At 47.2% G+C, this 24,723-nt stretch overlaps 1 long non-coding RNA gene across 2 annotated transcripts in view; it reads left to right on the top strand.

Moving 5' to 3' along the window:
• The first annotated feature begins 6,013 nt into the window (after nt 1-6,013).
• LOC136590893 (uncharacterized) overlaps nt 6,014-24,723 on the top strand; it is a 30,387-nt gene continuing 11,677 nt past the window's right edge. Inside the window, exons 1-2 of one of the 2 annotated variants that reach the window (XR_010787774.1) lie at nt 6,022-6,091; nt 22,155-22,237. This is a non-coding gene — a long non-coding RNA (uncharacterized lncRNA). Of the gene's footprint in view, nt 6,092-22,154; nt 22,238-24,723 lie in introns of both variants that reach the window. The other variant, XR_010787775.1, reaches the window with a different exon arrangement.

Here is a 24,723-nt window from a genome sequence, read left to right as displayed (position 1 = left end):
AAAAAAGGCCTCTGGCTTCCATGACACCTGGACGGCTCCAGCTACGATTGTCAGAGCAGAGGCGTATTCTAAAGTGATAATGCGCTAAAGGTCAGTTTATTTGACGGTCACTTACCTTGCAACCTTTGCATCACATTTGCGATGTCCCTGGTGCTTCTGTTCGCGAGCCGTGAGGTGGCCATGTTGACTCTTCAGGGTATCCTTAGCTATAGGAATGTTGACTCCAAGTTTAGCTCTTAAGATGTCACACAATATCTTGCACGGCTCTCCTGAAGCATGCTCTACCTCCTATTCCCACTAGGCGGCTGATGCTTGAGTCACTGGCACCAAAACAACAGCAGACCACTCACGACTGCACTGCCGCTTTCAATCTCTTCTCATGGGTCCTGTCCTTAAGCTGCCTGAAAAGACACAGAGGTAGGATTTAGAAGAGACTTGCATGCTTTCTTGCAATGCTAAAACCTGTAAATCTCATTAGCAATTCCGACAAAGATTGGCAGGCCAGGATATGCAGTATTATTTATGCCAAGCAGACAATTACTGTTGAAAGCGCATTTCCTGCAACCGCGCTGTATAGAGTGAAATATCCGTAAATATAGTCATCCGTGTGAGCGATGCGCCAGTACTTTATATATCGAAGACGTAACTGCTACCTAGTACTATCCAAGATGCTTCTAATGTACTCTAACCCCGGACTTGTACGAAAGGCAACAAAACCATCAGCAAGAACACTATAAACGTTCTAAACAGGTAAGTGCTGTATAATGGGTTTAATCATTTCAAGCCTAATGCCCTCTAAGATGATTAAATACTGCAAATATATATACACCGAGGGTGTGAGAGCAGTGATCCCCGTAGAGGGACTGTCCATATAGCTGCTGTATGATCCGCGCCGGGAAAAGTCATTCTACACGCCAATATCCCGGTCTTCTGCTGTGTTAGGGCATGTAAGGGGTGTAAAAGACATTAAAGACCTCTGTGCAGGAAGATATGGGTAACTTCTAAGATATGATTAAAGGGAATGTCCTAGGGATAAAGAATAAGCATCTGATTGGCAAGGGTCTGACTGCATGGATCCCAACGATCAAGAAATTAGGAACTTTCACATGTCCATGAATGTTCGGACCAGTGGTCATGCGTGTGCACTACCTCTCCATTCATGACAGCCAAAGATAGTAGAGCAATTGGCTTGTCGATGTGACTACCACAGCCATGTGACCACTACAACCAATCACTGGCCTCGCTAGCATGTATGGCACATGTCTACTGAGGCCTCGGATTGGCTGAGGTTGTTAACCAGAAGTATAGTGCATCACTGCACCAGGAGAATAAAGAATGGCTGGGACCCCAGGAGCATCGGCACCAGAGTGCTGGGTGATTTAACGGAAGTGTAATGATTGCTATTTTTATAACATTTTACTGTTAGCTTTATTTCTTAAACTCTTGGACAATCCCTTTAAGAGACTGCAAAAGTGAAATTGACCAAACATAAACCCCTGACTATAATCCCTGTGGATGCCATAGAAGGTGGCTCCCGGCTCCGGATCCTTCTGTATGTGTGTCGCTCTATAAGACCAATTTCTGCATTGGCAGCACAACCCATAAATACATGACATTACCGGGCATCAGAGCAGCCGGATCAGGGCTGATCACTATTGATTTCTATTAAAAAAAAAGGGATGGTCTACCGAAGACAGATGTTTTAAAATTGAACACCTTCACCATAAAGGGCGTATATATACGCCCTCCTGGGGAAGGTTTGTGTGGAGCGGGACTGGGAGCCAATTTTACTCCAGAGATGGTGAATACCGACTATTTTTGACAGCTGATAATTCACCACAACTGCCATGATCAGCGTGAGCGCTAACACCGATGGTTAACCCTATAAATATCCAATCGGAGATTGAGAGTCCCGAACGGCGCCCTCGTGATGAGATTGCGAGGTGCTGTTCGCTTGTCATGGCAGCCCAAGGCCTTTTGAAGCCCTCAGGGCTCCCTGTGGCCCGTCATAATAGAATGCTGATAAAAATACCATATACAGCAATAAGTATTCCATCAAATGTTAAAGTCGATTAAACAACCTCAAGTTCAAGTACCCTAAGGGGACAAAAAAAAATTTATTGTAAAAAACATACTAAAAGTTAAAAAAAAAACAACTTTTCTTGTATTTATAATTAAAAAATACAAGCAAAAAAACCCCCCAAATATATTTGGTACCGCCGCTAATGTAAAAGTCTGATCTAAAAAATAATGCATTATCTATCCTGCAGGGTGGACGCGGTCAGAAAAAAGAAATTACACAATGCCACAATTGCGCCTTTTTGGTCACTCTATGTCCAAGAAAAATCACTCTGCATTTCATCTAACATTTTATTTTCTTGTGTGAATGCACTGGGGAATAAACCTTTTAACAGATTTGCTTTCTCCCCATCACCCTCTACCATTCTTACAGGGCCTACACATTCCATTTTAATCTGTTTATATACTGTTTATAGGAGAAGGGGCTAATAGATCCATTTTGGTGCACAGATGAATTATTGATTTACTTGTACTTGTAACACATAATCGTGTTATTACTAGTTGGGAATATTACCAGACTTGGCAGTCCTGGAGGTCACTGTTTGGCCTCAACCCATTAGTCCAGCCGTGAATCAACTCATCCACTCGCTGACGATTTGTGTCAGTGGTCGCAGCTGATGGTCTCCCACTGTGTGGTTTGTCTTCAGTGCTGGTTTCACCTTCTGTAAACCTCTTCATCCACCTGTGAACATTCCTCTTGTCAATGGTGTCATTCTGCAGCCTTTTGTGGATGTCGGACAGCCTTCATCCCTCCTTCATCAAGAACTCTATGACAGCACGTTGTTTCTGTTTGGAATCCATTACTGACCTGCAAGGAAGAACAAGATTCTGAAGGCCCCGTATAGAGGAAGAGTCCCTCCAACTACATGTGCAAGTTGAACAATCTACATCAATTAATAAAGAATTTATGACCACTTCTGCACTTTCGGTACAGCCCGCAGAAATATATACGTTTTTTTTTCTTTACTAATTTTAATAATAAAATGTCTTCTTTAATAATATAGTATTTTCTGTTGCCGTCTTCTCACCGCCATAACCTTTTTATCTCTTAAAAAGCCGAGTCACAAGTATAGATCCGTGACGGGAGGTGAAACTTTTTAAAAATCTTTTACGTGATCGCCGTTATCCATTGGATAGCAGCGACCATGTGACCAAGGACCACGGCCCCCTGTGGCATCTCCAGACTCTCGGCAACGTTTCGTAGCCAAGAGCGGGGGGATTTTATATTATCCCGGCTTTTGTGCATGCGCCCGCTATTTTGGCGACAGGCACGTCCGCAACAGCCAGGGTAAGGTCCACATATAAATCCGAGGGCCGATCGTAATCTCATCTCCCCTCACGGACATAATCCATGACGGGAGAGGTTTTCTTTTACACCTTTTTTAAACTTTTACATGGTCGCTGTTATCCATTGGATAACAGCAATGAAGTGACCGGGAACCACATACAGCAGCTTCCGGTGACAGCTCTGTGCTTTTGACTACTCATACTATGATCATGGGTTATTCGGGCGATACTGGCGATCGTGTAACTGTGGGAAGGGGGCTTCCTGCGGCCCCCCCATGACAGCTCCAGGTTGTCGGTTACCTCCGGGAGCTGGCAGCCAGGAACTGCGATGTCCAGAGCCTGCAGGGCTTTAATCCCCAGAGGAAGCATGTTTTTACGTCCCCGGGAATTACAGCTCACTTAGGCAGGACGTAAAAACACTATGGAGTGGTCAGATTAGCATTAATTGTGAAAACATGTCTCTAAAAATTACCAAAGAAGTATTTTAGTCAACTTAACTTCCTGGCAGAGGATAGGATAGGAATTCTTCACTTTCACCCCAAAACATTCATAGCCACAGTGTTGTAAAAGTGCTTGGGCTTCGCTATCGCGTTTCAAGTCATACAGGTGTCACACGGGTGTATTATTATTGTGCATGCGCACTTCTCCTATATGCAGCTCGTGATGTCGTTAGCCCATTGACTTGTATTGGATCGCTCACATCTGCGGGTTTTCACACGTGTATTACTGGTGCAGAGAATAAATCCACAGCATGTTCTATCTGGACGTGTATTACGTGTGCGTGGGGATTGGCGGGCGCAGCGAGTATGAATGTCACTGTGTGAGCCCGGCCATATACTCAGCATACATAAAGGGGTCGTATGACATTAAAACACGGACAGCGCAACGGCTTTCTTAGGCTGGGTTCGCACAGGGCGGATTTCTCAGAATTGTTGTCCACACGGGACAGCGAATCCGTCGCGGCAAAGCCGGCAAAAGCCGGTGCTGCGGCGCGGATTCGCTGGCCAGGCCGCTTCAAAACCTGCGGCACAGTGCCGCGGGTTTTGAAGCAGCGCTTTTCCCGGAGGAAATCTCACGCATGTGAGAACCCAGCCTTACATTACAGGACCCTGAGGGGCGGAATACGGCAGGATTACTTCATGTCCCTAAACTGTTGATCTAATTCCATGCTAGTCATCATACCCGCTCAGCTCCATGCCAGCCCTCACACCCCCTCACCTCCATGCCAGCCCTCATATCGCCCTCACGTCCATGCCAGCCCTCATAGCCCCCTCACCTCCATGCCAGCCTTCATACCCCCTCTCATCTCCATGCCAGTCCTCACAGACACCTGAACTCCATGCCAGCCCTCCTACCCCCTCACCTCTATGCCAGCCCTCCTACCCCCTCACCTCCATGCCAGCCCTCATACTCCTCTCACCTCCATGCGAGCCCTCATACCCCCCTCACTTCCATGCCAGCCCTCCTACCCCCTCACCTCCATGCCATCCCTCACACCCCCCTCACCTCCATGCCAGCCCTCATATCGCCCTCACGTCCATGCCAGCCCTCATAGCCCCCTCACCTCCATGCCAGCCTTCATACCCCCTCTCATCTCCATGCCAGTCCTCACAGACACCTGAACTCCATGCCAGCCCTCCTACCCCCTCACCTCCATGCCAGCCCTCATACTCCTCTCACCTCCATGCGAGCCCTCATACCCCCCTCACTTCCATGCCAGCCCTCCTACCCCCTCACCTCCATGCCATCCCTCACACCCCCCTCACCTCCATGCCAGCCCTCATATCCCCCTCACCTCCACGGCAGCCCTCATACCCCCCTCACCTCCATGCCAGCCCTCATATCCCCCTCACGTCCATGCCAGCCCTCATAGCCCCCTCACCTCCATGCCAACCTTCATACCCCTCTCATCTCCATGCCAGTCCTCACACACACCTGAACTCCACGCCAGCCCTCCTACCCCCTCACCTCCATGCCAGCCCTCATACTCCTCTCACCTCCATGCGAGCCCTCATACCCCCCTCACCTCCATGCCAGCCCTCATACACCCTCACCTCCATGCCATCCCTCACACCCCCCTCACCTCCATGCCAGCCCTCATACCCCTCTCACCTCCATGCCACCCCTCATACTCCCCTCACCTCCATTCCAGCCCTCATATTCCCCTCCCCTCTCTGACAGCCCTCACACCCCCTCGTGCAGGGCTTCCCTCCGCAGCCTCCTCTCCTCAGGCAGCCTTGTGTTGTGGCTGACAGTCCTGCTCCTTGGTAACCAAGTACAACAACTAGTCCGGGCTGCATGCTGACTAGACCAACTTGTTACCCCCGTGCCGTACAACTGACATGTCCTCCCGACCCCCATGCACACATACAGTATATACACACAGCAGTCTGTCTGTCGGGATATACAAGATATCACTGGCGTACATATACGGGGTGCTGGGGGTGCGGTTGCGACCCGGCCCCTGAGCCCCAGGGGGCCCACGGGGCTTACTTTGCAGTCAGTCAGGCGACACTGACTGACTGCACTTACTTTCACTATGGTCTCTGCGCAGGCAGGAAGCCTCTCCGGGCACATCGGCGCTCCTCCCAGGACCTCCGCTCAGACCCCTCCCCCATCTGGTTCTCCAGCACAGAGATCATCAGAGGGGAGGAGTCTGAGCGGAGTTCCTGGGAGGAAACGCCGATGTGCAAGAGGGGCTGCCTGCGCAGAGACCATAGTGAAAGTAAGTGCAGTCAGTGAGAGGGAACGTCCTCGGTATGATTAAGAGGGGGGAGGGGAGTGAGGGGTGTTCTGTGTGTGATGGTGAGTGGGGGAAACGAGGGGTGTTCTGTGTGATGGGGAGTGGGGGTGAGTGAGGGGGGTTCTGTGTGATGGGAGTGGGGGTGAGTGAGGGTTGTTTTGTGTGATGGGGAGTGGGGGTAAGTGAGGGGGGTTCTGTGTGATGGGGAGTGGGGGTAAGTGAAGGGGGTTCTGTGTGATGGTGAGTGGGGGAAACGAGGGGGGTTCTGTGTGATAGGGAGTGGGGGAAACGAGGGGGGTTCTGTGTGATAGGGACTGGGGGGGCGAGGGGGGTTCTGTGTGATGGGGAGTGGGGGTGAGTGAGGGGGGTTCTGTGTGATGGGGAGTGGGGGTGAGTGAGGGGGGTTCTGTGTGATGGGGAGTGGGGGTGAGTGAGGGGGGTTCTGTGTGTGATGGTGAGTGGGGGAAACGAGGGGGGTTCTGTGTGATGGGGAGTGGGAGGGCGAGGGGGGTTCTGTGTGATGGGGAGTGGGGGTGAGTGAGGGGGGTTCTGTGTGATGGTGAGTGAGGGGGGTTCTGTGTGATGGTGAGTGAGGGGGGTTCTGTGTGATGGGGAGTGAGGGGGGTTCTGTGTGATGGGGAGTGAGGGGGGTTCTGTGTGATGGGGAGTGAGGGGGGTTCTGTGTGATGGGGAGTGAGGGGGGTTCTGTGTGATGGGGAGTGAGGGGGGTTCTGTGTGATGGGGAGTGAGGGGGGTTCTGTGTGATGGGGAGTGAGGGGGGTTCTGTGTGATGGGGAGTGAGGGGGGTTCTGTGTGATGGGGAGTGAGGGGGGTTCTGTGTGATGGGGAGTGGGGGGGGTTCTGTGTGATGGGGAGTGGGGGGGGTTCTGTGTGATGGGGAGTGGGGGTGAGTGAGGGGGGTTCTGTGTGATGGGGAGTGGGGGTGAGTGAGGGGGGTTCTGTGTGATGGGGAGTGGGGGTGAGTGAGGGGGGTTCTGTGTGATGGGGAGTGGGGGTGAGTGAGGGGGGTTCTGCGAGCCGGCACCTGACTTCACTATTAGAGGTATGCTAGAACCGAGCCGCTGTATTGGTGACTGAGGGCTCAATGCCACAGCTGTAAGCCTACAACACTGTGGGAGACCACCGGCATCTCACACATTTCCCAACCATGCACGCTGCCGGCAGGGACCACATATGGCCTTGTGTAGCACTGCACATGCACAGGGGGATTCTTTTTTTAATTCCCCACTCTGTTTAGAGTGACAATGCGTATGAAAACAATGTAATGTGTATGGGCAGTGTATCATACAAGTGTACAGGGCTCACGTTACGTGGTACGCAGAGAAAGAGAGCATGCTGGGATTACCACGTGTGCATAATACGTGGTGAAAACCTGGTCGTGGACATGAGCCCTAACATGTGATAAAAGTTAGCTCATGCTGTCTCCAATGTATGTGTGCCTGTATTATGTATGTGTATATAGAATTATTTTTTTCTTTCCTGAGGAAGCAAAGCGTGCCTTGAGGCTTGTGTTCTGGATGTTTTAAAAATCTAAAACCCCTGATTACTAATGATCCATTGATGGGTCATTAAAAAAAACAGTAATGTAGCTAAAAGTGATATACAAGGAGTAGCTGTGAAAAGGAGTGGTGGGTGGACGGGTCTGGAAGGGGGCCCCAAGCTAAACTTTTGCACCCGGGCCCATGAGCCTCTAGCTACGCCCCTGCACGATATATCACAGCTCATCCTCCCGTCTCCCCCGACTCACCGTGTTCCCCGCCAGTGATGACTGCCGCATCCTCCTGTCAGCAGCCCGGCTCCCATCACCGGAGTAATGTCCTCCGTCCGAGACTGTAGCACTGAGGCGGAGAGTGAGGCAGCCGAGGAGGAGGGCTCTGCTCTGTCACCAGCCTGGAGGATGTCACGACAGGGGCCGTCTACAGAATACATGTCCCGACAGACGGCTGCAGTCCCCTTCCCACGGCCGTTCACACACTGCGGCAGCGGCCCCCATTCTGTAGGGAAGCAGCTGGTGGCCCTATTGGGGCAGATGAAGAAGCCATGGCTGGTGGCTGAGGGTTCTGCGATGGCTGTTACCTCACAGCCTGTCTCAGGGCTAGTCACACATCCGTATGTTTACAGCGTATTACATGGGATCTGTACGCTGTGCGATACGCGGTAACTCAACATCACTTACATTGCTGTACGCTTATCAGAAGGAACTGCGTAATACACAAGCACCATTAATACGTGAGTTAGAGCCCATTATTCTCTATTGCCAAGCATATATACGCGTATGTATATACAATTACATGCATACGGGCGGGGGGGTATACGCATCATCACTAAGGGGAGTATAAAAAGACACAGGTGTGCTGCGCATGGCGGGGTGCGTGAGTACACAGTCATGTGCAGTAGGATTTTGCCGCCATATGCAGGGTCACAGCCGGCTCCACGCTGCGCTTTACACTTTTGGCCGTGTGAGCCCGGCCTTAGAGCTTCTTCACACGACCATATGCAGAAAAACACTCGCCGCAGCGCATTATAGTGAATTAAGTATATTTGCGCTCGTGTTTGCGTGTAGTTCTGTACTTTGTGCGAACGCAGGGCCAGGTCACACGACACACCCCTCCGTGGATTAAAAAACCATTTAGCTTTAAAAGCTCCAGATGTGTTGTATTCCCCGTGTTTTGCGCAGTGTTTCACGCTCCCTCTTGCGTATTTGCGCTCCTCCCATAGACTTCTCTGGGGGACTTTGCTGCACAAACCACAGGAAAATACAACAGTTCCTACTTTTGTCCAAGTACGCAAAATCCTCGTGCAAAACGCACTCATCGGAGTAAATACATTGACGTTCTATTACACCTTTGCTTTAGGTACGCAAAAGCATGCGCAAATATGGTCATTATGTTGGCCATCGCTCCCGGGCCTGGCGTCAGCTGAAGGTCTCCCTCTCTTCCCTCAGGCGGCTGCAGCCTATCGGCCATGCTGGGGCCAAATGTATGAGCCCCCCAGGCAGGGCATCCCTCTCCAGGTAGTCGGAATAATGACAGCCCAGTTCCCTAAGGGCTCATGTCCACGGGCAAAAGAAGAATTAAAATCCGCAGCGGATTTTAACTCTTCTCCTGCCCGCGGATCCGCGTCCCATAGGGATGCATTGACCACCCGTGGGTAGATAAATACCCGCAGATCGTCAATAAAAGGGATTTTAAAAAAAATGAAGCATGAAAAAATCTGGACCATGCTCCATTTTCGTGCGGGTCTCCCGCGGGGACGGCTCCCGCGGGCTTCTATTGAAGCCTATGGAAGCCGTCCGGATCCGCGGGAGACCTAAAATAGGAATTTAAAAGAATTTACCCATCCGGAGCGGACCGGGAAGGTCTTCTATTCCTCACGGCCGGATCTTTCTTGCTTCGGCTCGGCGGATGTGCCCGGCGCATGCGCGCAGCACGCCGGCGACGTGCCGAGTTCATCCGCCGGCCGAAAAAGGAGATCCGGCCGTGAGGAAGAGAAGACTTTCCCGAACCGCTCCGGATGGGTAAATTCTTTTAAATTCCTATTTTCAGCGCTCATGTCCGCGGGGCAGGAGGGACCCGCTGCAGATTCTCCATGGAGAATCCGTAGCGGGCCTAATTTTCCCCGTGGACATGAGGCCTAAGGGCTCATGTCCACGGGCAAAAGAATTAAAATCCGCAGCAGATTTTAACTCTTCTGCACGCGGATCCGCACCCCATAGGGATGCATTGACCACCCGCGGGGTAGATAAATAACCGCGGATGGTCAATAAAAGTGATTTAAAAAAAAAATGGAGCATGAAAAAATCTGGACCATGCTCCATTTTCATGCCAGTCTCCCGCGGGGACGGCTCCCGCGGGCTTCTATTGAAGCCTATGGAAGCCGTCCGGATCCGCGGGAAACAAAAATCAGATTTTACTCACCCGCTCCGTTTCTTCTCTTCGCCGCCGCGTCATCTTCTCTCAGTCGCGGCCGGATCATTTTGCTTCGGGACGGCGCATGCGCGGGGCACGTCACCGACATCATCCTGCGCATCCGCCGGGCCGAAGAAAGAAGATCCGGCCGCGACGCAGAGAAGATGACGCCGCGGCGAAGGAAGTATCCGGAGCGTGCGGGAGGTGAGTTAATTCTGATTTATTCTGATTTTCAGCGCTCATGTCCGCGGGGCAGGAGGGACCCGCTGCAGATTCTCCATGGAGAATCCGTAGCGGGCCTGATTTTCCCCGTGGACATGAGGCCTAAAGGTGCCTACAGGCGGAGCGATTATCGTTCAAACAAGCGAAAGTGAATAAAAATCGTTCAGTCTAAAAGCGAGCCAACGACTGGACGACAAACGATATTCATTCGCGTTTCATTCATTTTCTGCAGGCATATACGCCACCATCGGCTCCTTCACTTATTGTTCCGTTTATACAGACTGAATGATTCAACAATGGATCTGCCTGTCTAAACAGAGAGCACAAGTGAACGAGGCCGCGGTGACGCCATTCGCCCGGTCGAACAATAATAGAATCGGCTCGTCTAAAAGGACCTGAAGACAACTTTATATTGAACAACCCGATAGCTAGGTTCAGTCTCCGGGGGACGGAGGTTGCAATTAGTTACAAACCCGCAACTAAAGAATAAGGCCAGTTTCACACGGCTGATAAGATCGGGTGAGATTTCTGCGTTGCGAGACGCACAAACATGAATCCCATTCATTTTAATAGGTTCATACACATGAGAGATATTATCCCACATGGCAGCACGGTGCTATGTGAGAAACAGATCGCAGCATGTTCTATCTGGCTGCGATATCGCCCATTGCTTATTGAAAGCAATGGGAGAACTCGGTCATCCTCCATTACAGCAGCGGCAGGAGATTCCTTCATCCTCTCGGGGAATCCCTTAAGATGTGGTGGGGAAATCCCTTCAGCCCTGACTGGGGTGAAGCGATTCCCTGCGGGGATGAAGGAATCCCCTGCTGCTGCTGTCACAGAGAATCTCCCAGAGTTCTCCCACTGCTTTCAATGGGGCTGGCGCTGCTGCCACATGAAAATGCCTCACATCCACAGGTCTTTCACGTGACCTTCTGTAACTAGTGCTGCTTAGAGTATATACAAGATTACTACTTGTACCCATTAGGCCGTGTTCACATGGTTGGACCTCCTGTAACTAGTGCTGCATAGAGTATATACAAGATTACTACTTGTACCCATTAGGCCGTGTTCACATGGTTGGACCTCCTGTAACTAGTGCTGCATAGAGTATATACAAGACTAGCTGATATACCTGGCTTTGCCCGAGTTAATTTGGTACTGGTGTTTATCTGGTGTTCACACGGAAAATCTTACGAAGTCGTGGTTACTTTAGAGATACTGAAGAAAAACATATGTTCACCATTTTGCATAGTTCTCTGCGTTACCCAGGAAACACCACGTGGAGGAAACCATGCGACGTTTCCTTTATATAAAATGTCATCAGGAAGTGAGAGAATTAGATTACGTACATAAAATTTGGACACTAATTCTTTTGCGCTTAGAATTGGCTAATCGAGTTGGGACCCATTAACTTTTCATATTTATGACACAATCAATGCTTGTGTCAAATTTCATGTTTTTATGACATTGGGAAGTGAGAGATTTTCATTATCTACGTAACATTTGGACGCTAATTCTTTTGCACATAGAATTGAATAATGGTGTTGGGACCCATTAGCTTTTCCTGTTTATGACATAATCAATGCTCGTGCCAAATTTCCCATTTCTATGACACCGGAAAGTGAAAAAATTACATTCCGCACGAAAAATTTTGAAGCCAATTCTTTTGCGCTAGAATTGAATAATCGAGTTGGGACCCATTAGCTTTTCCTATTTATGTCATAATCAATGCCCGTGCCAAATTTTAAGTTTCTATGACATTGGGAAGTGACAGATTTAGATTATGTACGTAAAATTTCGACGCCAATTCTTTTGCGCTAGAATTGAATAATCGAGTTGGGACCCAATTACTTTTCCTATTTTGGAGATAATCTATGCTCGTGCCAAAATTCATGTTTCTACGATATCGGGAAGTTGGAGAACGTTTGGCGAGTCAGTCAATCAGTCAGTGAGTCAGTGAGGGCTTTCAGCTTTATATATACAAGATTACTACTTGTACCCATTAGGCCGTGTTCACATGGTTGGACCTCCTGTAACTAGTGCTGCATAGAGTATATACAAGATTACTACTTGTACCCATTAGGCTGTGTTCACATGGTTGGACCTCCTGTAACTAGTGCTGCATGGAGTATATACAGCATTACTACTTGTACCCATTAGGCTGTGTTCACATGGTTGGACCTCCTGTAACTAGTGCTGCATACAGTATATACAAGATTACTACTTGTACCCATTAGGCTGTGTTCACATGGTTGGACCTCCTGTAACTAGTGCTGCATAGAGTATATACAAGATTACTACTTGTACCCATTAGGCCGTGTTCACATGGTTGGACCTCCTGTAACTAGTGCTGCATAGAGTATATACAAGATTACTACTTGTACCCATTAGGCCGTGTTCACATGGTTGGACCTCCTGTAACTAGTGCTGCATAGAGTATATACAAGATTACTACTTGTACCCATTAGTCCGTGTTCACATGGTTGGACCTCCTGTAACTAGTGCTGCATAGAGTATATACAAGATTACTACTTGTATCCATTAGGCCGTGTTCACATGGTGGAATCTGCATTAGTCTGTGTGCACACCTACCGTGTGTGCAAGTTGCGCCCGAGTGATTGGGGTTTAACTTGCATCGGACAACACGCGGACACTTGTCCATGTGCTGTCGGACTCACTTGGATATAGCACATAGCCATGCATCAGCGTGATACGGACAGGAATAGAGCATGCGATGAGTTAGCGGTCCTCGTTAATCTGCATAGACCCATAGGCTATAATGGGGTCATGTGCTGCCCGGGATTTACCACAGACAGCACATGGCCCAAAGGCTTCATGGAAAGAAGAGAAGTGACATGTCCCTTGTTGATGTGGATTCCGCAGCGGTGTATCCACATACAGACTGAATGCAAGTAGTTGGTGTGCGTACCTACGGCAGCTCTAATCCAGATCCATGTCAGAGATCTACCGTTAACATGCAGATTTATGCCATGGATTTCCATTGAAGTCCGTGTTGGATGTTTCTGACGCTGAATATGGCCTGACTACTGGAAGACGGGGAACAAGGGGTCTGGTGGGACAACCGTCATCGGTGGGGGGCATCAGGAGACGTCAGCAGCCGCAGGCACAAACTCTTCAGCTACTTGGTTTATGCAGGTTGAAAACAGACAAATATCCATCAAGTCCAACCTTACTAAGCGATTAAAATCACGCCCGCAAAACGTGACCAATGGTTTCACAAGCCGACATCCACAGAAGATCTGTACTTAGCTCTCCAAGATGTCTGGAACAACCTCCCTGCCGAGCTCTTTCACAAACTGTGTGCAAGCGTTCCTAGAAGAGCTGATGCTGTTGTGAAGGTAATGGGCGGTCACACCAAATACTGATTTAGATTCCTCTCTTCACTCACTTTGCATTTTGGTTTTTGATGAAACTGAGAACACTTCTTCTCTTTCTGAAAGCATTCTCACTTTGCAGCATTTTTCACACCTGCCTACGGTCTCCCTCATAGAGACATTTTTTACCACGACTAGAGCGGCGTTTTCAGCATCGCAGTATAGCGCTCCCATTGTTTTCGATTAGACCGCTCAGACAGCCGCTCGATTGCAGTGACTTTTAGCGCTGTGATTTTCCAGCAGGGTTTGTTCTATTTTTGAGCGTTTCGCGTTCCTCATCAAAACTAAAGTAAAATGCTGCAAAGCCCCGCAATATAAATCGTAGCGCTTACCACAACGCCTGTGTGAGGGAAGCCTGAAACTACTGTTGTTGTATGTGTTACATTAAGATTAGAGATGAGCGAGCGTACTCGGCCAGGCCCTTTTTTCGCCCGAGCGCCGCGATTTTCGAGTACTTCCATACTCGGGCGAAAAGATTCGGCAGGCGCCGTGTGTGAGTGGGGGGTTGCAGCGGGGAGTGGGGGGGAGAGGGAGAGAGAGAGGGCTCCCCCTGTTCCCTGCTGCTATCCCCCGCTCCGCCACGCCTCCCCCCGGCGCCCCCCGAATCTTTTCACCCAAGTACGGAAGTACTTGAAAATCGCGGTGCTCGATCGAGTAATTACTCAATACGAGTAGGTTCACTCATCTCTAATTAAGATCAAAATGTTTGAGATTCTAAAACATGAAATGACTTGGAAGTTCTGACAAACACATATATCCCACATACAAAACACGAGGCACAGGGATTACAGAATAAGGCCGCGCTCACACCTGCGTGACGGTCAGTTCACGGTTTCCATTTTTAGAGGAGAGAAAAAATGATTTATTACCCAAGTGATTTCAATGGGGTTTGAAAAATAACAGAAAGGCTTCTGTTTGCCTTCATTCTGTCAGGCCTACGTTTTTTAAACAGAAAAATCACGCTGCAGACTGCGCTATTTTATCATCCAAAGAAACGAAAATCTAATGAAATGGAAGCATACGGAAGCCTTTCTGCTTTATTGAAACCCCATTGGAATCAATGGGGAAAAAATGGATTCGTTGTTTTCTGTTTTATTTCAGTTTCTCTTCTCCAAAAATGGAGCAGAGAGACGGAAACCCTGAAGCGACCCCAACGCAGGCGTGACAGCAGCCTTATACTGCTAGAGAAGAAATTTGTCACATCTTAGAGAAGCGATTCGAGGAGCATCTGAGACCTTCCGGAATCAGCAGTAGTAATACTATAATAATGCTGACTAGTAATACAAAGTATAAGGGCAGGATCAGAATCTCCATGATTTTGCTCTGATTTGGTGATAAATCCAGTCTCATGTAACACTATCTTGCTGCAGGTTTGTATTATATAGCATCTTGTAAGATCCCCGATGAATATCCTTGGTAAGGGCCTCAACACACGGGCCGTTATGTGGCCGCATGATGGGACGATACGAAACCACTGATCACTGGTTTAGTTTCCACTACCGGGACGCTCGCATGTTGTGTGCAAGAAGAGTTACGGCAGGACCCGTCTTTTCACGCTCACACACACTGGCGCGAAGTTCGAAGAGTCAGAATATGTTGGGGTTTTTCTTGTTTTTTTTTTAAAACCCCGCTTCATACGCTAGAACAACAGGAGCTAAAATAATTCATGCAGATTAAAAATCAGCTTCATCCCTTTTAGCAGTGATTACTTGTGTGCAGTGACCTCTTCTTCTGCTTGTGTAGAGCTTGTTGACCACTAGACGCCTCTAAGACACACAGAAGGTTTTTCGTGGGATGTAAGAAGCTGGATGGTCATATTAAGGAATTGCCGACACCTGGACCTTTCTGACCAGACTGTTAGGAGGTGTTGGGACCAGTGGATGTGTAAGGGCACACAAGGGGACTGGGCTCAGGACCCCCTCGACAGACCACCAGTAGACAACATCATATGATCGTTCGACAAGTATGAGCAGTTCAGAAACAGGTGACACCATCGTTAGACCCCTGCATCTGTTGTATCCATTTCCAGGTGTTTGGCTAAAGGACCTTTGGTCTCATGGCACACATGATGTGTACTGCCTTTGACACCCACCATCACCATTTGTAGTGGTGTTATGCACGATTAAACTGGATGCTACAAAGTGGATTCCAGTTGTCTTCAGCGATTAATCCAGGTTTAGTTTGGGCATTGATGGCGGCTGTGTTCGTGTTTGGAGACCTGAGGGTGAACACTGCAATCCTGCCTTTGCTGTGGAGCGGTACACTGCTCACACTGCTGGTGTGATGATCTGGGGGCCATTGCATGACAGTCGGCTACCGCTAGTGGTGGTACGAGGGACAATGGCAGCTCAGTGATATGTTCAGCACATCCTGCAGGCACATGTGTTGTCTCTCATGGCGGCCTCCAACAGGATAATAGTTGGCCGCCCACAACAAGGGTTTCTAGGAATGTCTCTACAACACTGTCACACTTCCATGGCTGCCCAGTTGCCAGATTTATCGCCAATAGAACATGTATTGGACCATCTGGGATGCCAACTTCGACAGTCTACGAGTTTGCATGTTCTAGAGGCTCAATTACAGCAAATGTAGACCTCCTTCCTTGGTCTCTCACAACTCACAGCCTCTCCCACTCACAGAGATGGCAATACTCTTGATCTAGTCTTCCTCCGTCTCTGCTCTGCTTGCCACTTCACTAACTCCCCTATCCCGCTCTCGGACCATAACCTCCTCTCTTTGCCTGTCAAGCTGCCTAGAATCTCATCAGACCCACCAGCCTACCATATGTACAGGACCTTCAGACCGTTCACACCCAAAACTCTGGCATCTCCCCCTCCTAATTCAAATAGGCTATCATATCCCAACTGCTAAAGAAATCGACTCTTGACTCGACCGATGCTGCCAACTACCGACTCTTCTCAAATCTCCCCTTCATCTCCAAATTATTAGAAAGCCTAATTTACTCCCGCCTTAAAAGCTATCTATCAGAAAACTCTCCTCTTGACCTCCTACAGTCCAGCTTCTATCCTCTACACTCGACAGAAACTGCTCTGACTAAAGTGTCAAACAACCTCCTAACGGCTAAATCGAGGGGCAACTATTCCCTACTGATCCTCCTCCCTTGCTGTTGGGGTCCCCCAGGGCTCAGTCCTCTGCCCCCTCCTTTTTTCCATTAACACAGCCACTACCATCAGGACAGACCATCAGGAGATTTGGCTGTCAGTACCATCTCTACACCGACGACACCCAGTTATACACCTCCTCTCATGACATTACAGCACCGTTTCTTCAGTATGCAACCGGATGTACGTGGTCTCTAACCCTATGTCCACTCTCTACCTTAAACTGAACCTCCCAAAAACTGACCTTCTCCTGTTTCCGCCCCCTACTAACCGACCTCATCCTGACATCTCCATCTCAGTGTGAGGCACCACAGGCCCATTCGACTCCAATCCCTCCTTTACCCCTACATCCAATCTCTGGCCTGAACAGTTCGCTTGCACCTCAAGAATATTGCTGCGCTCCAGTCGGCAGCTCTGTCCAGGTCTTGGACAGCTCCTCTGCTGAAACCTAGCCATGCTTCTCTGTTTCCCTGTCTTGTCCCCACCATGTTCCTGATTAGGCCTCCTATATAAAAATGGCCATGCTTCTGTTTCTGATTAAGCCTCTTGTATAAAACCAGGCCATGTTCCCACCTCCTTTGCGTGAATATTGTGCCTCAGCAGCCATTGATCAAGCTCTACTACTGCCTGCTTCTCTGCTATTCAACGAAGACCTTCTGATAAGACCCCTGGCTTCCCTTCCGACAACGTGACCCACTTTCTCCATTTCTAACTCAACACTGAGACCTTCTGATACCGACCCCTGGCTTCCCTCTTGACAACACGACCCATCTACTCCATTTGTTCTGCCCATAAGACCTCCTATTGCGGACTCCTGGCTCGTCCCCAACTACTCTTTCCACATCTGCGGCTGCTACACCTAATGCTCCAACCCAGTACCTAAAACAGCTATAGAGATAATGTATGAATGTTCCTTATGAGAGGAATTATATACAACTGTAGAAGTGTCATGAGGATTTTTTACGGGGGTTCCAGGAGTAGGTGAATGAGCAGATTCCGCCAACCTGGAGTCTTAATGCCACACTGTATGTGAATGATAGATAATAAATGCAAGGCATTGGTTGGATGTTGGCCAAGATACATGAGCCCACTAGCCACTTCACGGTTCCTTGCGTTGTAGTGGGTCCCTACACTAATATAAATGCATCACAGAAGGGGAAATCAAGAATTAAAAACAATCACAGAAAATGGCCGTTACTTACTGAGTAAGGAGTGCATATAGATGCATCCTCTCACCATGCAGGTAGCTGACCACCAAATGGAGGAGCCAATAACACCTGTGCAGGAGACCGATAAAACAACCACTCACACTGCCTCTTGATAGTGAGGGGGGTCCTGCACAGGTGTTATTGGCTCCTCCATTTGGTAGTCAGCTACCTGCATGGTGAGAGGATGCATCTATATGCACTCCTCAGTCAGTAATTAACGGCCATTTTCTGTGATTGCAATGGGGCCGCCAACAGCAGCCGTGGCCCCATTGAGGGCAATGGACACAGACCTGCATTCATGCATGTTTGTGCATGTACATGGGTGCGCGGTTTTGTGTGCACCTATGTATGTACAAGCTCATGTGAATGCACTCTCATGCTGAAAAAAGACACATCCATCCAGGTGAGCCTATTACTCCCAAATGTTGATCCAAAGGAAGGCAAATAAACAAACAAACAGTGAGGTAGAAGCCAATTTTCCTCAATGAGGCTGGATGTCCATGGGCGAGGTGTCATTGCGAGATTCGTGGCAATAAATCGCACACGGAACTCGCATGCCAGGATTATTATGGAAAGCGTAGCCTACTGCACACAAGCAGAAAATGAAAGCGATTTTCCGCTCGTGTGATTAAAATTGCTGCATGCAGTGACTCTTCGTGGTGAGCCTATCATTAATATAGGCTGATCGCGAAGACCTTTTATTGCTTCCCCCTCCTCCCCTATGGCAGAGGGGGGAGCACTAAGGCTGCCTGTTCATGGGTGTTGCGGTTTTACGCCCGCGGGCAAGCAGATTTCTGTCGTGGAAGGACACTAAAGTCACCGCAATTATCCTATCATTATGATAGGTTCATCGAGGAAAATATCGTGACATGCCGCAAATTTTATACTTGAGCGGAAAATTGTGGCGGATTTCCATTTGTGTACATCGGGCTGCGCTTTCCATAGTTGTCCTATGGCAAGCGTTCATTGTGTTACCCGCATGTGGATTATCGCCGCGGATAACGCAATGCAGAATTGCCCGTGGACAGGAGGCCTTAGGGCTTTTACCCACTAGCGTTTTTTTCATGCTGCAATATCGCTGCGTTCCCATTGAAAAAAGCGCAGCGATATCACAGGGGAAAAAAAATCCTCCATGACTCCAATCTGGCGATTAGAATAATCCCCGGATCACCAAACCTTCTGTAGTAATCAGTGATATAACATGTAAGATTGTATCGCTCAAGAAAGGCGTCCAGGCCCCTCTTATATTCTTTTACCAACTTTGCCATCACCACGTCCTCAGGCTGAGAGTTCCATAGTCTCACTGCTCTTACAGTAAAGAACCCCCTTCTATATCGGTGTAGAAACCTTCTTTACTCTAGATGTAGAGGGTGCCCCCTTGTTACAGTCACAGTCCTGGGTATAAACAGACGATGGGAGAGATCTCTGTATTGTCCCCTGATATATTTATACATAGTTATTCGGTCGCCCCTCAGCTGTCTTTTTTCTAAACTAAATAATCCCAATTTTGATAACCTCCCTGGGTATTGTAGTCCGCCCATTACGTTTATTACTTCAGTTGCCCGCCTTTGTACCCGCTCAGGCTCTGATACGTCCTTCCTGAGTGCCCCTAGACCTCTTTTAATGCATCTGATGATCCTATTTGCCTTGGCAGCAGCTGCCTGACACTGGTTACTTCAGTTAAGTTTACAGTTAACTAAAACCTCCAAGTCCTTTTCCATGTCAGTGTTACCCAGTGGTTTCCCATTTGGTGTGTAATGGTGACATGTATTTCCCTACCCATGTGCAGAACCTTATATTTATCATTGTCCCTGCCATTTCTATGTTTTGCCTCTAGGTGGCAGAACTTACCTTACTATGATTTTGTACTTGCTATAGGGCACAGAGCTTTCCCTGTACAGTTCCACAGAGTTTATGGTAAAAAAAAAACAGACAAATCCCATTACTATAAAAGTAGTTATTTTATATGAAACATAACTATGTTTTAACCAGCCAGCTCCTTTGTGAAGACCCGATGTCCAGGTGCGGATTTTAATTATAAAATCCATGCGTGTCTCCTGCACAGGAGATCTGCGCGTCTTGCCACCCATAGGGATGTATTACCATCCGCATGGCAAGTAAAAGCATGCGGATATGATTTTTTTTCCAGTGTGCGAGATGCACGCATAGGAAGGAATCGCAGCATGCTTCAATTTCCAGCGGGTCCAACAGCGACGGGTTCTATTGAAATCAATGGAATCCACCCTCACCACAGCACACCTGCAGCTGTCACTGTGGAGGTGCTACAAATCCACAGGAAAGCAGGAGATTTGAAGGGAAAAAAAAAAGCCCAGACACATCCGCAGTGCTGAAGAAAGAAGATCCAGCCTGTACGGAGGGGAGCCGCGCTGGATTCGGTGAGGTAAGATAATGTTCTTCTCCTCTCCATGTCCCCGTGCACACAGGGATTCAGCAGTGTAATCCGTGCATGCAAGTGGACATAAGGCTTTAGGATTAGTTTTGACCACTCACAGATACAACTGAATATACAATTTATTCCACCATTATGGTTATAGTGTACAATCCACATGAATTAGGAGAAACAGAAAGAAACATAATTGCGGTTTCATGTCATGGTCAAAATTCTTGCAAATGGTGCAAATTTTCAGCAGTTTTTTCCTACATAGATAAGTGATAATGATGCATTATAGTAGCAGCATTCTGCTGTTTTATTACAGCTAGGCTACTAACATGACCAGCCTTTGCAATGTCTTAACCCTTTCCAATCCACTGTCTGATGTCTGAAGACATTATGATTTAAGGCTGTACAGCTCCGATGTTAGAAGACGTCCATCGGGGTTCTCTTACTGTATATTGCCAGCCTCTCTGCTGTCGGAGCCTATCCAACGTGTCACCTCATGCAGTACTTGCTTTAGCCAACAGATAGCGCCATTGTATAACAGCAGAAAAAGAGTAAGTCCCCTAGGAAAACCAGGATACAAATTGGATTGGAAAGGGTTAATAGTTGTAATAATGGTATAATGATAAGGTCTTATGATTAAAAAAAGATCAATTGATTAAATGTGTTATAATTGAGAAAGCGACCTGGCTATGTGCTAGGAAAGTAAAGGGTTTTAAAGAATACCAATACCCCTTCCCTTTTATCCATATGGCCCAGACTGCGATCATGACTTCTCCCAGTCACAACCTGTGTCTGCAGAATTTGACACATAGACATCTGTGACTCCTCAATTTTCTAGCCACCTGCCTTTGTTTTGCATACTTCTACATAATCTTCCTATCCAGAGTGGCCCAGATAGTAATAAAGCATAAGAGTATTCCCTTTTTGTGCTCTCTGTAGGCACCACAGAGTAAGTACCACTTTTAGTGCCCCATACAAAGTAAAAGTGCCTTCTTTTATACTCTCACTAAGTAATAAAATCCTATACGGGCTCCTTTAAGTAACAATGCCCCTACTGTCCCCGTTCAGTAATAATAATGCCCCTCATGGCCACCTTCTAGTAATAAAAATAATGCCTCACTTGTCCTTCTTTTGGTAATAAGAATACTCCTCCTGATCATAATAATAATATCCCCTTTGCCCCCTATTGTATGCATTAAAATTAAAAACCACATACACTCACCTGGGTTTCATGGTCACGTAATCGCTACGTCTAGTGCCAGTCCCTAGCATTGGTGAGGCTGGAGACTGATTGTAGCAACCACGTGACCGTGTAATGTGAAAATCAGTGCAAAACCAATGCTGAGTGAACTTCAGAGCCCATGAGCCGAGAAGACAGACCCCGGTGAGTAAATGTGTTTTTTTTATTTTATGTCACTTCTGCAGTCAAATTTAAAAAAAATTGTCACCCCCAGCACCGGCCCCAGGACCCAATCGACCCACTGGGAATTTTCCTGGTGAGTTCACTGGCCAGTCCACCCATGCCTATCATCAATAGAAGACCTGAGAACAAAGATCCCCATTTCAATTTTCTGGTTTCGCCTGTCGCTAGCTGGTAATTTGACTCATTTTGACCACTACATTCCTCACTGTTTATTAGCAAGAGCTAACCTACTGGCAGAAAGCTACACGATAAGATGTGCCGCTAAAGTAGAGGATGTATATATACATTGTAGCTGCATGGTGCATCAACAAATACAAATGCTGAAGGGGTTAATATTTGCAGTTTCAGTGCACTGGTGTTGATTGACAGTTCCTGATCAATTCTGAATTAAAAGGGATTTTAATATCATATAGCTACAAGAAAAAGTAAGTGAACCCTTTGTAATTAACTCTTTTTCTACATTAATTAGTAAAAAATGTGGACTGGTTGTTATATACAGGACAATTATAGACAAACAACTGTAGTTGCCTGAGGTTGGGGCCCCCACAGCTCTTGTTTGGCTATCTCATGTGGAATGTGTATGTGTGTATGTCTGTGTCATTGTTGTCACAACCAACTTGTATGTTCTTGCACCCCTGTCACCCTAACCTGCTCTGTGTGTTGTGAGCGGTTTCTGTCTGGGTTAGGATTGATTGGGGGGCAGAGTTTAATGTAGGGAGAGAGACAGAGAAGAGAAGATGTGGTAGGAGAGATCGGACACAAGAGGGAAAGCTGAGTCTCAGACCAGCCAGTCTGAGCCAATCACAAGCCAGGGAGATAGTGATACAAAGATGGTGGACCCAGCCGTCAGAGAGACTTTTTCCTCCCTGCAGCAGCGAAAGTACGAGTCAGAGCAGACCCCACGGAATCTGGAAGGAACACAGGCCTAGGCATTGTGAGTGCAAATTATCCCAACTAGGTCAGAAGTCCAATAATATTTGTGTATATTTATTAAAAGCGCCAAAATTGGGCAATTTTTTTTTAAATTCTCATTTTTTCACATTTTCAATTGTAATATAATAAATATGTACAAACATACTGTACACATTTTTGCTAGGATATATATTTCCATCCGTTTACCTTATTTTGGATGCAGATTTGAAAAGCTTTCGTTTTTTTAACCATTTAGAAGCCGTACAAATTTAACATTGATTACACTGCCCAATGATGATTTTGTTTCGGGCTCAAAATTAGCGTATTCTTATGTATTTTCATCTGCTGAATTCAAAAATCAACATACAAATGACCGATTAGCTCTTGCTTTGGAGATACAGTGACATATCATTTCTTAGAGTTTACATTCTTATTTTGTTGGAGGTTTTTTTGGGGTGGGGGTAGTTCTCACACCTCTCATCTGACATAACACAACGTTCTCCATATGTTTGTAGGTTATAAACATAATAAGTGTTGCTATGACTGAGTTTCATATTGTTTTTGCTTTACCTTTTCTCAGAATTTCTGGTTTTGGAGTGCCTTTGAAGTGTAACATTTTCTATATCAAAATGCCACAAAAATGTGTAAATTTAGTGAAGAATTTTTGTTACATTTGTGGTGAAATAACATTTTCGTCTCAGAAACGCAATCTTATAAAGACTGCCTATCAGCATTATTTTGGTATGAATGTAGGGGACCATGATAAGTCATGGGCTCCACATATATGTTTCAACTCTTGCTCAGTTAAACTACGAGATTGGCTGAAAAATAAAAAATTATCTATGGCTTTTGCCGTGCCTATGGTTTGGCAGTAGCCTACAAACCATACAGATGACTGCTATTTCTGCTTGACTCAGCCTATAAAGGAAGGATTGTCAATGAAGAAAACAGGAACAGTTCAATACCCAAATCTTCCATCTGCTATTCCACATTCAGATAGTTGACCAGTTCCTATTCCACCCCAACATTATGAGTTTAAAGTAGAAACTGAAGAAAGTGTGGAAAAAGAAGAACTCAACAAGCCTTCCACATCCCATGACCCTGACTTTGAGGTAAAAGATGATACATGGCACAGACTGAGTCATGCGGAGTTGAGGGATCTCATTCGAAAGCTTGACTTGTCAAAGGAGAAGGCGTAACTTCTAGGGTCAAGACTACAGCAATGGAGTCTTCTCCAACGTCAGGGGGATCTGCTTCTTTTTTTCGGAATAAAACCAATCTGGTTGCTTGCTGCGACGTTAATGGCTGGATAAAATGTTTGAATCTGAACCATGATCCAACTAAATGGAGGCTATTCATAGACTCCTCCAAGCTTAGTTTGAAAGCTGTATTACTTCACAACAGCAACCGTCTTCCTTCTTTTCCTGTTGGTCATGCAGTTCACGTGAAGGAGACTTTTATGCAAACATGACAGCCCTCCTCGACTCAATCAAATATGCTGAACACAAGAGGAAAATCTAAAAGTCATGGTTGTACTCTTAGGAATGCAACTGGGGTACACTAAATACTGTTGCTTTTTATGTATGTGGGACAGTAGGGATAGGAAAATATTTGAAAAGAGGTCTGCAGCACTTGGAGTAGGGATAGGAAATCAGATTACATTCAAGCGGACTGGCCTGCAATAAATCTTGACTCTGCCGAGAAAAATGTCGTTGCTGAGCCTCTTGTGGACCCAAAAGATGTTCTTCTTCTACCCCTTCATAAAAAGCTTAGTTTAATGAAAAAACAAAATGGTAAGAATTTTGCCATGGATTTTGGTGCAGTTTGCCTTAGGTCTTAAAGGTTGAATTCTGCTCTCAAAACCCACATACAGATTTAGAATCCGCCATGTACACTCATTGTCAAAAAACAATCTCTCCCATAAGAGAAGTTGTTGGAATGGAATGAAACTTTCTCTCTGATATTTGATACAAGTAAGTGATTACAATATCAGTGCAAA

Source organism: Eleutherodactylus coqui, unplaced genomic scaffold, assembly GCF_035609145.1.
Source record: "Eleutherodactylus coqui strain aEleCoq1 unplaced genomic scaffold, aEleCoq1.hap1 HAP1_SCAFFOLD_427, whole genome shotgun sequence".
Classification (NCBI taxonomy): domain Eukaryota; kingdom Metazoa; phylum Chordata; class Amphibia; order Anura; family Eleutherodactylidae; genus Eleutherodactylus; species Eleutherodactylus coqui.
Note: the sequence above shows the minus strand (reverse complement) of the source record. Positions and strands in the feature narration are given on the sequence as shown.